The sequence below is a fragment of the Gymnoscopelus braueri genome (assembly GCF_963280865.1).
Source record: "Gymnoscopelus braueri genome assembly, chromosome: 24".
NCBI classification, from domain to species: domain Eukaryota; kingdom Metazoa; phylum Chordata; class Actinopteri; order Myctophiformes; family Myctophidae; genus Gymnoscopelus; species Gymnoscopelus braueri.
In genome coordinates, this window is record NC_137626.1 from 26,963,879 (window position 1) to 26,976,730 (window position 12,852).

At 41.5% G+C, this 12,852-nt stretch overlaps 1 protein-coding gene across 1 annotated transcript in view; it reads right to left on the bottom strand.

Annotated features, from left to right (window-relative positions):
• col18a1b (collagen type XVIII alpha 1 chain b) overlaps positions 1 to 12,852 on the bottom strand; it is a 68,292-nt gene that overhangs the window by 54,866 nt on the left and 574 nt on the right. The gene's annotated exons all lie outside the window — the stretch shown is intronic.

A 12,852-nucleotide genomic window follows, 5' to 3' on the forward strand; every position in this document is an offset into this window, starting at 1 on the left:
GCTGTATTTCCGCTTTAATTACTTCAGTCTATATTAGTAGCTTAATGACTAGTATTAAAATTATATTGTCTTTTTGATGTCCAATGTATTTGTATTTAGGTTCATAAAGTTACCATAAGTATAACTAAATGCATATTCAGGATTCCAATAAAAAAATAGCAAAACAAAAATGGCCGATCTACAAGCTCAAAACGCGTCGACGTGTTTTGAGCTTGTAGATCGGCTATTTTTGCTACTTTTGTGTGACATAGAATGGTGAAAAAAGTTAAAATACGGAGAAACAGTGTATGCAATGTGGCCCTCTGGAGTGAGTGTGGAAATATAGTGGCCCTCTCCATCATCAAAGTTGCTCACCGCTGACTTAAGGTGTTAAAGGAGAAGAAATGCACTTTGAGGCAGATATACAGACCTACACAAACTCCTTATCAGCTTCTCTTTTTGTAAAGCATGAAAGTGGCTTGAGGTGACAGAAAAGAGGGAATGCACTTGGAGGTAGATCAGACAGACGGACAGACAGACAGACGGAAGTACAGACAGACTTCAAGCCTTCAAATAAATGAAACACTTTAAAGTTTAAGGTTTAAAGCAGCAGTGCTTCTTAACTGGTTTCACACCGTTCATGTTTACCATGCAGTCACGCCCCAAACTCTATGAGACCACACAACGTTCCTTTATGAACACTGGTGTCTGTGACCGTGCCAGAACATCTCATGTCCCATCTCTCCTCTACAGAGTGAGGAAGAAAAGAAAGCCGCCCTGCGTGACATCTTGGCGGATGTGAGGGAGAAATTAAATCACCAGCAACGCCACTCTGTTTGCCTCTTCACCCTCTCCCTGGTCGCCATTCTCGCACCCTGTGGTATTTTGAAGTGGGTTGTTTGTTTTTTTGGCAAGGACAGCGCCGGGGCATTTTCATACGAGAGGGTGTCAGACGGATTAGCTTGGTTTCATCCCAAGTAGCATTAAATAAGACAGGAGGGTCTGGATAAACCCAGACAACTCATCCTTTGTTATGGAGACAGTTTGTGCACAAACAAGAACATTTGTTTGTGCGAAATGCAGCTGCAATGATTGTGTGAAAAGCTGTGTGCCACAATTGCACTTGCACATGAATACATACAGCCAGCAGAAAAAAATAAACAAACAAATACAGTTCTTTAAAAAAATCATCATCATCTGTACATTCTACGATGGGCGTTCCTGTTTTGGGTATGTCATTATAGCCTAAAATCTTGAGAAAAGAATGTTCAAAGAATTTTAAATTTTCTAAATTATTGGAAATTTGTGAAAATAAAAAGTAAATCTGTGCTTGCTAGGTCTGTTAATTTAGGGAGGAGGGAGGCAGAGGGAGGTCATAGGACTGATGAAGTAAAGCAGCGGACTGTATTCATGAGGATATGTAGGAAGTAAAACAGCAACTGTTGCATTTATTTAGTTGAGTTATTCTCTCTTAAAGCTCGCAATAGCCTAATAATTTTCTTCTATTATCATACCATACACAACTGACATATTTTTCTGACAGAATAAAGTACTGAATCCTCATTCTCCTGTTTCTGCCGAGCGTCCCTCCCCAGTCGTCTTTCTTTGTCTCAGGCTCTCCGCCTCTCACCTGTCAGTGACTAATGCATTCTGCTGGAGCTTCCAGTGGGATGTGACATTCAAGTCAAGTGGAAGAGGCTGGCTGTAAACCCTGTCAGGCTCACTGCTAGGGTTACATTCCAGGGCAGAGGAGCCTGGTTACTGTACACAATGATGCATGAACGCAAGAATCCCTCGGAATCCCAGCGAGACAGGGCCCTGTACCATCTGGGGTATAGATAAAAGGCAAGCCGCAAGGACATTGTCTCATCCAGGGCACATGCGCAAGGACAAGGACACCAAACCCAAATTAAGAAAGACCACACAGCTAAATCTAATCCCTGAGATATCTGAAGATATAATCTAACTCTGAGCTACAATGCGATACATTAACACTGAGGATTTGACTGTGTAACAGTGATTATCAATGGACAAAGTAAAGATGTACTCTGTGTTGCTTTTGCACTTGCCAGGGTGCAGACCATAGACTCTGCCCACTCCACTGAGTGGACTGCTTCTCTTCAGACTGATATCAGGATCGCTTTCGCACAACAGCTGGTCTTCAAATAAACATACGGTATCCTGTATGTCAGAGAAGATCTTGATTTCCTATAGTCAAGTCAAATTAAATTAGTGTAAATGAGTGTAAAAACAACAGTAAGATAGTACAATATTGTATTGTCTGTCTCCCACATACAAATTATGTATTTTTGCATAGTTGCTCCTCCTACTCCTCCAACACAATTCACTACAGTCACTAGTTGCCACATTTTCTGGATTAACTCTAGACTGGCATAATCACGGACCGCAACTCTACTGTAGCTTGGAATAAACACCAGCCACAACTCTAGATTGGCATAAACAACAACCACAACTCTAGGCCGGCATAACTCTATACTGGCCAGGCCTAAACACCAACCATGACTAGAGTTCAAAGGTGAATCGCTGGTCTGTAAATCTGCTAGTCAATAAAAAGACAAGCTGTCCTCACAGGCACAATGTGATCCCTTCATCCAACTCTTTTTTTTTGTCATTCCTCAGTGGAGCAGTCGTGGTGGTGGTCTTAAGTGGTTCATGGTCGCCCCAATTCTTGGCAGCTGGCCAGTTCTCGTGGCTGATACAGGCATGGTGCCCCGTTTGGCCCACAATGGTGGAAATGATTTAAAACAAACTTCCTCCTAATGTCGCTCTCACATGTCTCCTCAGCACATTGTGTAGTGCCACAAAACATGCCAAAAAAATGTGGAAAGAATGAGATGGAACCATCCTTAACCTTTGGGTTAAGGAGGCCAAAAAAAAGAAAAGAAAAGAAAAACATACAGGTTTGGAAGAAAGGCAGTGCCACGGCTTGGGAGTTCTTATTCAGGGAGAAGAAGGTACTGGCTAACTGATCTATGGACAGTTTCCCAGTAAAAGCACCACTGTTGCTTGTGCAGTCAAGTGAACCGTAGATATCTAAGGTCCTTTATGTGCATTTCAAATGAACTTTCAAAATACCTTCAGGGTTGAGTTTTTGGTATATATATATATATATATAGTATTAATTTGTTCTCCTTCTTTGCCAACACCTGCCCCTCCAGCATGTGTGTGTGTTAGGACATGATATACAGCATCAAGTGAAGGTGGCAGGCCTGGAAGAGGAAATTACACCTACAGTATTTATCAATGCGGTTTTACTGAATAGACATAAATTCCATGAGCTTATATGTGGTTTTAAGTGGTACACTTGAATCAAGTCTGTCATCCTTGTCGAGGCACTGTCACATCACGATGCCCCAATAGGTAGAAGGCCTAATCTAGGCTTCTTCACTGATCAGATGTGAGGTTTCGGTTCATGGTCGATGGAAACATCTTATCTGATCATGACATACATTTATATATATCTAAATTTATACATTAAACAGCTTATATTAAAATTGCCTGATGAGTGGACCGTGAGCGGGCATCACAAACGTAAAATGCCATATATAGAGACCACCAACTAAATTAGATTTTCATCCTATGATAGTCGCAAGTCGTACGATACTTTGCCATCGTACGACGAAGTATAATATTGCTTAAATGGTTAACTCAACACCCACTGTCTAAGTACATAATAGTTGGAAGGACCATCATCACTGGAAGACCACAGGTGTTGTCCTTGTGACATTCAATGTGTCCAAAAACAGCTCCTGTTCTGCATCTCCTTGCTCAAATGGACCCCTGTCGGCTCACTCATTGTGAGATGAGGGCATCATCTAAATATCTAAAATGATAAGTGTAGTCAAAAAGAGCTGAATAGGGAGGAGATTCATATCTCTACCCTCATCTCAGTGCAGCAACATTTAACCAAACCACTTCAAAGCCAACTATCATCTTTGTCAGCAGCTGGGGAAACATTACATTCCCCACTGTCGAAGATTAATTATTCACTGGCCAGTTGAGACTGGAGATCTGATAATAGTGCAAGAGCGAGCCAAAACATCCTCTCACCTCTCAAAATCACCTAGTACCCTCGTCTCTATACTTCCTGTGTACGATTCTTCTCAGCCTCATAGACTGCAGAGAAGACCTTTACTCACAAAATTGATTATACTAATAGCTGTCTTCACAATATTTGACTAAATAATTGCTCTAATCCCCAAATCGTGCACCACTACTTCAGATTTTGGATTGCATTTTTGATTCAAAGTATTTGTTTGAGTCCAGAAAAGTCTAAATTTGCTTCTGCCAATAGCTCAGTAAAAACAGGCTTTGTCAAGGTCGGACAGGTAAAACGGTGCAGACAGAGGATAAAAGCAGTAATTACAAATGAAAAGGAAAATCAGAATATGGGAGTTAACCTTACTAAGAACTCTCCTCAAAGCTGCGTACAGATAAGGAGGAGTACCTCGACTTTGTCTGAGAGAATTAAACTTGTGGGAAGCACACATTCCAAGTGTATTAGACTCTTCTCCCTCCTGGCTCCCAACTTAGCTGTGGACTGACTTCCACCTGTCAGGACTGAATCGCTCCCTATTTTCTGTCAGTCTTACAACTCAGACTCTACCTCACACCCTAGCAATCCTCTCTGCTTGTATTCCTTCTTGTCACCTATTTTACAAGTATTACAGTACAAGAACGAAATGCAATTGTGTGCGGTCTACAAAGTACTGTGCTACAACAACAATGACAATAGTAATAATCAAAACTAATTTCATCCGCTTTTTAGCACCTGTAAACCTGTGTTTTGACAATAAAGTTTATTCTGAAAAAAGAAAAACTAAGACTATGAAAAAAAATATGAAGAAGCAGTATCCACATCAGTATAATATAATAAGTGCAGGGAGAAAAAAAAGGCATATAAATGTGCATTGTGTAAATTGTATACTCATCTTTCAAGCTGAATATACTTTCTTTTAATCATCGTTTCCATCTGCTATTTCAAACTACAAGCAGTAACCTAATTTGAAGCTCAAGCTATAGTATATTCAAGACAGCTTCATATCTGGGGATTATTCTTGAATCCAATTCTTAAAGGCCCAATCAGTGATACAAACATAAACAAATGGGTAGCTCCACGATCCACCACCAAAAATATTAAATAACTCTAGAGACATGTTTTATGGCAAGGCTCTGCAAGAGGCTAGCTGTCTATGAGAGGGTCTGTGTGTGGCAGCTAATCTCACAAACGAGCACTTCACCTATTTTCTACCTACGTTAGAAGGCAGAAGCCATTGTTGTATTAATAAATACAAAATAAATAAAAACTAGAAAATGTGCTCCTCGGAGCACAAGTCTCCGCCAGCAGACCCGTGCTATTTTAATAGCACGGGTCGTCTTGGTAGAACGGGTCGTCTTGGTAGAATGCGCATGGTTTTTGGTGTTCTGCAGGGGCGACTGAATATGTAGTGTCTGCATCTAAAAGATGTTCTTCTTGAAGCAATGTGTCATATGGGAGTCGTCGTAATTGACTGGTTTGTTCAAATGCTTGTCTGTCTTCTTCATCTTCATTGTCTTGAACAGTTTCAGCAGTTGATTGGTGTGTTTGATCTATGTCAGTTTTCTCTAGTGCTACATAATGTATTTGATCAAGGCGGCCAATTGTTACAGTATTAAGACTTCGGCCTTGTTGTGGGATCAATTCAACTCTATAGTCCTCTTCTGTGTTACTGTTGTAGATGAGTATGCTTTCTTAGCTTTGGCCTTCTGCGCCTTTGCTTGACCAATGTTAGGTGTTCTCAAGAGGGACACACACACGCACGGACGGACGGGTGATTTGTACTGGAAGGTACTGTTCCAATCAAGACTGATTGATCCTGTCTTACCTCACTTCAAAAGACATAAATGGCCTTTTGAAGTGACACACCTATTTATAGGATTTTATTTCGTCATGCGTCCCTCTAGCCAATCAAAGGCATTGGTGTCAACATATTGACACGTGTCACGTGGAGCCTGACCAATGTTAGCTTGGCTAGGGGCCATGCTAACACACGGCGGGACGAAGCGAAAACATACTCTTAATTTCATTCCTTCTCTCTGTTTCTTAGCTTTGGCCTTCTGCGCCTTTGCGTCTTCATCAGGTTTCAGATGCTCATTTGCTGCTTCTTTAGTTTGCATAATGGGAGTTAGTTACACTGTGTGATCTCAGCCTCCTGTTTATATATTTATATTACATATTGTGATGTCACGTAAAACTGACCAATGTTAGGTGTTCTCAGAGGAACACACACACGCACGGACGGGTGATTTGTACTGCAAGGTACTGTTGGTAGAATGTGCATGGTTTTTGGTGTTCTGCAGGGGCGACTGAATATGTAGTGTTTGCATCTAAAGAATGTTCTTCTTGAAGCAATGTGTCATATGGGAGTGGTCGTAATTGACTGGTTTGTTCAAATACTTGTCTGTCTTCTTCATCTTCATTGTTGTCTTGAACAGTTTCAGCAGTTGATTGGTGTGTTTGATCTATGTCAGTTTTCTCTAGTGCTACATAATGTATTTGATCAAGGTGGCCAATTGTTACAGTATTAAGACTTCGGCCTTGTTGTTGTGGGATCAATTCAACTCTATAGTCCTCTTCTGTGTTACTGTTGTAGATGAGTATGCTTTCTTAGCTTTGGCCTTCTGCGCCTTTGCTTGACCAATGTTAGGTGTTCTCAGAGGGACACACACACGCACGGACGGGTGATTTGGACTGGAAGGTACTGTTCCAATCAAGACTGATTGATCCTGTCTTACCTCACTTCAAAAAACGTAAACGGTTTTTTGAAGTGACACACCTATTTATAGGATTTCATTTCGTCATGCGTCCCTCTAGCCAATCAAAGGCATTGGTGTCAACATATTGACACGTGTCACGTGGAGCTTGACCAATGTTAGCTTGGCTAACAATGTTTGCTCACACACGGCGGGACGAAGCGAAAACATACTCTCCACCTACGGCGGAGACAATAAATAAATCTTGTTTGAAATGACCAAACCTACTGTACCTACCAATGATTTTACTGGTAGGTAGGTTTCGGTAATGACCACAGCTCTCCTCAGACATAGAGCGAATGATGCCATCCACAATGAGTGAGGACCAATTATATTAAGATAGGTTGAAAATGGGTGAAGTGGTCCATAATGGAAGGCAAGGGTGAAGTGGTCCATAATGGAAGGCAAAGGGGCTGTGATGTCACTGAAAGTTGAAACCCTGCCCAAGTTTGGAGTCATAGCTACGTCATAGACGACGTCATGTTGATGACATCAGGTACTCCAATAGGGATTTACAGATGTATCTATATTTTTGGACAACCACCCATCCAACCAACTTCCCACTCAGCGCATCACTCTCATGGGTTCTTGGCGATACGTGTTTGAAGTCAATCGGTCGGGCAGTTCTCGAGATACACGGAGGAAGCACTCTCTCACACGCACACAGTGATTTCGTGCATTTATAGAAGGATGATTGACTCAGCTCTTGATATAAGGATAAATACTACAGACAACAAATAAATGGTTTTAAAACTGTATTTGCTGTATTTGTGGGCTGTAATAGGGTTTGGTTACTTATGTTGACAATGTTTGTAAACATTGGAATAAAACAGAAATTGCTTCATGATGATGAGGTAGGAAAGTTCCAAATACCGTATTTTGTCCATCTACAATCTACAAATTAGTTCAGAATATATATGTGAATTTATATGCTCAAAATAACTCTGTGCTGGACCTTTAAACAGCACAGAGAGAAGCTAGATGCTAATGATCCCGACATGCTAAAACAGAATCGAGCCAGACGTGTTTTCTAGCCATGCCCAAAGGGCTGGATTCCTGCTCATAAGTACCCTTTTACACCATAATGAGCAACAGAGGAGGAACCTACTGTACAGTACATCTGCCTCGAAAAGCAGCCTTCATTGCCTTTAGGTGCATTACATTTGTGCTTATCGTTTGTACGTTTCCTGTCAGTTTTAATTGATCAATTATTCATTGGCCACTATAGCATAGTCAACCACATCAATCATTTCAAATAATTAATAATACAGTGGATTATCATAAAAACGTACACCACTCCTGATAACTCCAGAATGTGCTATGACTCATCTTATGAACTGCAGTACATGTGCAGTATGTTAACAGTATCTCATAAAAGAAACAAAACAACTGATTAGACAGTCTGCTTAAACTGTCTGCATCTAAATGACATCCACATAAGCTGTCTTGTCTGTGGTCGTACAGGTGGCTTACATACAGTACAGCAATTTCCCCAAAGCCAAGCAGACAATAACGACAGACGCTAACGTTCGTCGCAATTAACTCTTTGACTGCCAGAGTATTTTCATAAAGTACTCCCCCAGTGCCAGCAATTTTCGTGTTTTTTTATTTTTATATTTTGAATTTTTCTCATGAAAATAATTTAAGGACACATAATGTAAAGACCCAGCACAATTCCGCCACTAGAGCGCAGCACATGACAGCTTGATCCATGTCGTTGGGTCTCTCTCACCCTTCTTCATAGATTAGACAAGGAAAAACATGAAAACGGATGTGACGTCCCCCCCATTGTTTTGATCAGCGAAAATTACGTTGTGATATACGACGGCGATGACTGATCGTCACCCAGACCATAGATTATAGAAGAGAACCGTTCCGTTTGTCCGTTATACCGTGTGAAAACCCGTTTATTTACCTATTTTGGACGAAAATGACTGGGGAAAAGAATCAAAAACCGGAAACGGAATCCAGGTCATGGAACCGGATGCAGATGTCCGTGAAGTAAGTGGAACTCGAGAATAACATTGAATATTAAGCAGCATAGCGCAATCAGAGATTAAACAATGAACGCGCGTCCAGCGCGTCGAGCGCGTCGACGGCCAACTGGACAAAGTAGCACTTGACGCGTTATCGCGTCGTCCGCAGTCAAAGAGTTAAGATGCCTAAAACCCACAACACATCAACATGTCAACCGACAAATATAGCTATAATAAAATGCAATGAGAACAACTGTGATGGTAGAGACGTGACTCGTGTTCATACAGGTTTGAACCAGCTGTGCAGTCAGGAAATAACCCATATTTATACACCATATATGATCCCCAGGTGTAATTATACCATAAGATTCCCTATATTACATCTGCCGCTTCATTTCCGATGTATGCTGTAGGTGAAATAGTTATGTACATCACTACGGAAACAGCGGTAAATAAGCTTTTGTTTGGCCAAATACGTAGGTTGGTGGGGAATGGAATTGAGCTTTTTAAACGTTCCCGATAAGATTCCATATTACATCAATCTTGTTTTAGTACTTATGGGCAGCTGTAGTCGAGTAGGTAGAGTGGCCGTTTGAATCATTAGGTCATCGGTTTGACTTTCGGCTGGCCCAGTCTACATGTTTAAGTGTCCCTGAGCAAGACGTCTTCTTGCGGTGCCTACGCTCATCTAAGCCATCTGAGCAGCCATGTGCTGGGTGACGCAGTAAAAGTAATTTCCCCTTCTCCAGGGACCAGGAAATATTCCCTTTATCACACTTTGCATCCTACGTCTGAAGTACTGTATTTTACTGTCTGGAAAGTGTTGCAGACAGTAGCCTGTATTGTGGTCCAACGTACAGGATGTAGCATCTCTGTTTCCAGACAAACAGGTGGAGAAGGGGGACTTTGCTTTTGTTTGTCAAGGGAAATAAAACATCTGTTCCTTGTAATGTACTGTAACCCGGTCAGAGAAACTCATATGTGAGTAGAGATAAGTCGAATTCCCCAGAGAGTAGGACTTCATGTTCAAGCCACTACAATACCAAAAGAATCTACTGAAATGAAACGCCCGTTATTTCCAAGCCTGAAGCAGCCCTGAGGCACTTTGGTTGGAAAAGAAAAAGGTCATCCATCCACCCCTCTGTCGTGACTGGTTTTGACATAATGTCCACAGTACAAAGACTGATTATGGTGGATCCCCGTAAATCATGTCCATGCCCGCACACACAGTCTAATAATCTTCTGGGTGGCTATAAACAACAATCCTCTGTGGACATGTGTGTTGCATGTCTGTTTCTTAGAGCGGACAGCTCTCATCCCCTAAATTCTGAATATGAACACTTGCCTTCCGACCAACGGTTAGACTAGAGGCCCCTGCAACAATAGGAACACATTCTCATTTATTCCTACTTCCATTCGTGCCATCGCTGGTGGAAGCAGGAGGAGGTAGCTGTTGTTCATGGGGACAGTTGACCGGCCCATCTCCATCTGGGAGGATGGTAACGATGAGCTGATGTGTTTCTGTCTTTAGTTGCTATGGTGCAATATGGTCGTAGTCTGCTGTCCACAATTATGGAAGTGGGTGGAGAGGATGGTTGTTGTTACACCATGTTCTTGTATATGTATGTTTTCTGTGTTTTAGAGTTTTTATTATCTGCTGTAACATAAATTGCCCAGTTTGGGACATATTAATAAACTTGACATTGACATCCCACTGCATGTGGACAATATGCACGTGTCCACCAGTGTATGTGCATGGGTGCATACATGCCTGCATGTCTATCTATGTACACATACAGTATTATCTATCTGTCTGTATGCATGGTGCAGATGTGTGCAACTATATGCATCTATAAGCAAGTGCAATACAGTGAAGGATTCAGGGTTGGGTCTTAGTTTCGCTCTCATGGGTGTAAAAAAACGGACTCTGGTCCATGCAGCCGCACATGGTGCCTGCTGCTTCAACAGGAACAGGAAACAAAAGGCAGATGAAGTCAGGCGAGGGGATGAAGAGCCGTCTGTTTCCCTTTGGAGGGAATGACAAGCCCTGAAGAGGGGAAAATCTGAACTCACCGCAAATCACCACCCTGTGGGCAAATACACACACACTTTCACTCACACTCACACAAGCAGGCACATGCAAACACACTATCACAGACTACAACAGTGCAACACACACACACACACACACACACACACACACACACACACACACACACACACACCTCTCTAACCCCCATACACAGACACATGCCAAACACACAATCACAATAACTTGCACTCACAAGCCCATTCAGTATGCACATAACACACACATGCACACAAATTGGCACTCATGTCTGTCAGTGCTTTAAGGCTGGCTCCTGCATGCCCTTTATTTCAACAAGAGGGTTGGTTCGGGTCTGATTTAGCAGAAAGTCAGGAAACTAAGATTAGAAGAGGCTAAATCCAACTCGTGAATGTCTCTCATTGTTGCAAGACTTAAGCTGGAGGTAAATATACTACTCATCCTTGTAAGCACTTTACTAGGCCCCATGCATTGCATGCTCTAGCCCAGTGGTTCTCAAACTTTTCAGACCGTGACCCCAAAAATAATCATATTTGAACTGGGGACCCCCCACCCTGACAAGCACTTGGAATTGTAGGAGTTGAAGCATTACATTTAGTTGGACTCGGTTCCACATGTAAATATTGTGAAAATAGCAGATCTACAAGCTCACAACTCATCTCAATGTTGTGAGCTTGTAGATTGTCTATTTATATATTTTTTGCCTATTTCTTACATTATTTGACAATTTGGCCAATGTTTGACCAGTTTTTATGGTAGTTTGATTACTTTTGATGCAGTCTTGGTCTTTTTTCATTTTTTAAGTATTAAAAGGTCTTAAAAGTCCTTAATGGTCACTTTACTGTCATCTGGGGACCCCCCCAAGATCATGTGAGGACCCCCCTGGAGGTCCCGACCCACAGGATGAGAACCACTGCCTCTAGCCTACCTGGCCTGAAGAAACAGAAAATCAACTTCAAACTCAACATTAATGAGCGAAACATTCATGTTTTCCAAGAGACAAGTCCAGGCATTTAGGCTACAAACAACCTCGAATCCGCCCTCAAAAACCAAGTGCTGAGATATCAATATCAACGCGCTTTCCTATCATCATCAAATCTAGCCATAGATCACACGACGGTCGTCTGTCACGCCCGTCATGGATGAACTTCAACCTGGTGTTTGCACTTTCTCCATTTATGGCCCGTACATCTATATAAACGTTCAAATTTATATTATTAAATCTTACCCCGTGGCAACGGATGTTACAATTATTTACGGGCCCTCAAAAGTACCCGTATCTTCCGTATTGCTCAATAAAAAGCATTTTAATCCGATCGGTGGCCATTTTCTTCGTACTTTTACCACATGCTTTCAACTACACGACCCTATCGGTTGGGAGGTGTATTGCACTCTGATAAGTCATAACTCTATGAGAAAATGGCCACCGATCAGATTAAAATGCTTTTTATTTAACAATACGGAACATAGGGGTACCTCTGAGGGCCCGTACACAATTGTAACATCCGTGGCCATGGGGTTTGCACTTTATATCATGGGGTTTGGACTTTGTATTTGAAAGTTTGTATATTTAAAGTGCAAACACCAGGTTGAAGTTCACCCATCACGGTCGTGACAGACGACCGTAGTGTGATCCATGGCTACGCACTTTAATTCCTAATTTCCTATCATCATCAAATCAACAATCATGTATTCAACCTGACTGTCTATTTCCGTTTGAATCTGTGAACACAACACTGTCATTTAAAGTAATAAAAATGTCTCTAAAAAAAATCCAAACAAACGCAAGTTGTAGCCTATGTCATGTTTCTTTTTCGATATTGCACATTAATTAGACTATTAATGCCCTCATTTATCCTGCGCAACTTCCTAATCCTCCTTTCTGTAGCATTTAGAGACCATGTTACACAAAATAAATGAATAGCCTATGGGAAATTATAACTGTTTAAAACACTATTTCCCAAACAGATGGTCGGGACCCATGTTTAGGTCGCGGACCAATTTTTATTTTTTTTA